The sequence below is a fragment of the Ranitomeya variabilis genome, chromosome 5, assembly GCF_051348905.1.
Source record: "Ranitomeya variabilis isolate aRanVar5 chromosome 5, aRanVar5.hap1, whole genome shotgun sequence".
Lineage (NCBI taxonomy): Eukaryota > Metazoa > Chordata > Amphibia > Anura > Dendrobatidae > Ranitomeya > Ranitomeya variabilis.
Genome location: NC_135236.1, coordinates 88,872,945 through 88,876,375, shown reverse-complemented (window position 1 = coordinate 88,876,375; position 3,431 = coordinate 88,872,945). Strand labels below are relative to the sequence as shown.

The window sequence follows — 3,431 nt, the reverse complement described above, 5'->3', positions numbered from 1 at the left end:
CAACAAGACCAGCAGCTAAGAAGTAAAACCATTAAGTGTCTCCATCGACAGATCTAGAAAGTATAAAGACAGATGGACCAGAACATGAGTAGAAACGCACCGCTAGGCCATTCCCCTTTATTTTAGGCCACCTTACAAGTTCTCTGGTAACGTCAGACAAATTGGTGGAATTTCTCCATTTCTCCAATTTCAAAAAACTCCCTATTAGCATGGCAAGAAAAGATATGTCTAGGGGTCTGGAGAGCAAAGCCACTTAGACTAGATGGATCTGAAAGCTTTGCTGAGCTGATGAGGCCATAAGAAATTCATTCACTTCCAATAGCTGGTGACTGACAGCTATTCCTTTGACTCCCCCATACACGTGTACATGGCCCAGTGTCCATAGCTTTCAAATGAAGGAGGGAAATGAGCGGTTACGAGCACGTTTGGCAGCAGCCTATCTTTTCTGGGAAGAAAGGATCAAACATGTTGAAATCTAGTCCAAATCATTCACTCCACTGACATCTGGCATTGGGGGGACATCAGGGCACCCTCATACTAGAGTTGAGCAAAGTGATTTGCTGGACCCTTGCGCACAGTGCACTGTGAATTTCCTGCTCCCGATGTAATCATGACGTCGGGTGGCCTACTAATCGGAAGAAAAGCTCATGATGTTGGTAGGTAGTAGGAAGTTTGCAGTGCTCTGGTTAGTCTGCCATGGAGTAACGATGTGACCAATGAAAGTTGTTTGACTTAAGTCTACCCCAAACACATTAGATCGTTCTTTGGTCCTCCCAAAATCAGCTCTTTCAATTATCTTTTATCTAATTTATATGATCACCTTTCCACCTTACATTGGCTATAGTCTATCAATATGAAGGATATGAAGGCCTACAGTGAAACATGGTGGTGTCAGTTTCCTTAGGTGGGGCAGTATGAGTGCTGCTGGTGTCAGGCAGCTACATTTCATTGATGGTATCGTGAATTCACAGATGTACTGCTCTAAATAGAAAGAGAAGATGCTGCCATAATTCCATGCTCTTGGTAGGCGTGCACTTTTTCGGCATGACAATGATACAAACCAATGTCTATAGAAAAAACAGCCGCACACTCAAGACTTGCAGGTTTTTACGTGAAAGTTGTATTTTTTATATTATTAGTACAGGCATCACCAAATGCTTATTAGTGTTCAGAGAAAATGACGGATACTTTAAGTTACGGTTAACGTTTCGACCAAGGCTGGTCTTTGTCAAAACCACACTGAAAAACAAACATACAGTGTAAGTACATGATATAGATATGCTGTACATGTATCTGTGACATGAACAATATACAGTAAACAATATATTAACACAATAATATTCACCTAAAACGAGGATCCAATATATACAATACATGCATATTTACAACCTAATATATACAAAACGATATTAACTAGAACCCCTAAGTCCAGGGGTAATGTAGGGACTCCCTATGAACATAAATATTGTAGAATCAGGAGAAGCAAGAGGAGTATGAGAAGGGCTGCCTAGGTATGCCCTCTAAGTAATATCAACACCTATACATATATATATACAACCACCCAAGAGCCTAATTCCTATTATTGTATTAACCCCTGAGGTCACTAGTCCAATATACAGGAAGGAGCAAAAAAGGAGACCGCGGCCGTTATATTACAGACCCTAGGTTCAGCATAAACCATATACATGCAAGAAATCTGCAGGAAAAACATATGCAGGGAAAAAAACAAAGTAGTCTGCAATCTGCCGGATCCTGGAGCAACATTAACCCCTATCTAGAGTCTCTAATACCACAAGTGACACTGACCTTCTAATGGAGGGTAGAAAAGGTGCAGAGGCAGTCCGGAGTGGGCTGTGAGAAGAGAAGAAACTTATAAGTATCCCACATGTATACCTCTGCGGTGAGAGAATTGCAGATTAATAAGAGTCTAAGTGATTCCCTTTAGAAGTCCAGGTAATTACCGGAGTCTGCAAGGGTCCTGTAGCACTGAGTCCGTCACCTTGGTGATGCAGTGTAGAATGGTGACAAATGACACAAACCACACATCTAAGGCCATTGTTGCATTTCTGAAGAAGAACATGGTGAAAATGATTCAGTGGCCACGCATGTCTCCTAATCAGAACCCACCTGAACAACTATGTGGAATTCTGAAGAGACAAATTGTCATCACTCTCCATCATCACTCTCCATCCATCATCCAGGCTCTGAAAGAGGAATGGAAACAGATAGATGTTGCAATATGTCGCCAACGTGTCTATGCCATTCCTAGAAGACTTGGTGCTGTCCTTAAAAATAATGGAGGTCATACAAAATACTTCATGTAGTAGATTTTGATGTGGGGTGTGTTCATTTTTGCATCAATGAATCTGAGTAAAATTGAAGATTTTGTAATGAAAGTTATATTATTATATTAAGGGTTAAAAAAATGTTCTATAAACTCAGTCTTGTCAAAGTTTTGGAAATTGTTCTTGTGTTCAGTTAGATATTGATTAAAATCTTACTTTTCAAAGGGGGTGTACTCATTTATATATATTCCGAGAAACGAGCCAATACGTTTTGCACTCCCCATATCATTGTTCTTGTCACTTAGAACCAGTTTTGGATGCTCAGTTGCTTGTCCTCGATCCCTTAGGTAAACAATAAGTAGAATAGTTCGGTTGACAGCAATTTCTCAAGAGATAGCACATAAAACGCGGCTTGATCTTGTGGCTATTGCAGTTGCATCTAGAATATTTACGGAAATATCCCACTGTGGTTACTGGAATCTACAGCCAGAGATGACAGAAATAGTCAGTGTACTTTTTTATCTCACATTTACATTTTTTGTTTGAAAATAAAATGCAGAACTTGATGGGAGTGATTTTCCCAGACTGCGCTCCATCTGCTGCCAATCATTACAATGGCTTGGAGGCCCAACCTGACCATTTTACAGTATCCTGTCCCTGATCATCCCTCTTACTTACTCTTCCTGTTTTCTATCCTAAAGAAATAAACAAATGTTTCTCGAAAGTTTATACTTGAAAAAATGGGTCAATGATCTACAAATTCTCTTATTTTAATCTATATCAATATGTAATAACCGAGCGGTCTTGCCTCTTATAGAAGAGACTCAACTCAGTATGGAGTCTTAATTTTAAGGCAATGCTCCATAAGAAAAATAATATCCAAAGTAGTTCTCACCCGCCAAACCAGAGACCCATCTGTGGACGCACTGATTTGGGGTCTTGTCCCTCATCACTATAGAGCAGGACGGTGGTTGGCTGAATCAGCTGCCTTAGATGCATCTCAGGGGCGATATTGGTTCTCATTGAAGAGATTCAACTCTGAATGGAGACTTATTTTCTAGACAAGGCTCCATGGGAAAAATGATATGCTCATAGTAGTCTAACCACAGACTTATCTGTAGACTCCACGATTTCCAACCTCCTGTT

The 3,431-nt window shown here is 40.3% G+C and overlaps 1 long non-coding RNA gene across 1 annotated transcript; it reads right to left on the bottom strand.

Annotated features, from left to right (window-relative positions):
• Positions 1–1,087: 1,087 nt before the first annotated feature.
• LOC143773366 (uncharacterized) lies at positions 1,088–2,260 on the bottom strand. Its single transcript, XR_013215155.1, has 3 exons — positions 1,962–2,260; positions 1,807–1,851; positions 1,088–1,239 (listed from the first exon to the last, which is right to left on the bottom strand). It is a non-coding gene; the product is annotated as an uncharacterized LOC143773366 (long non-coding RNA).
• Positions 2,261–3,431: the final 1,171 nt, after the last annotated feature.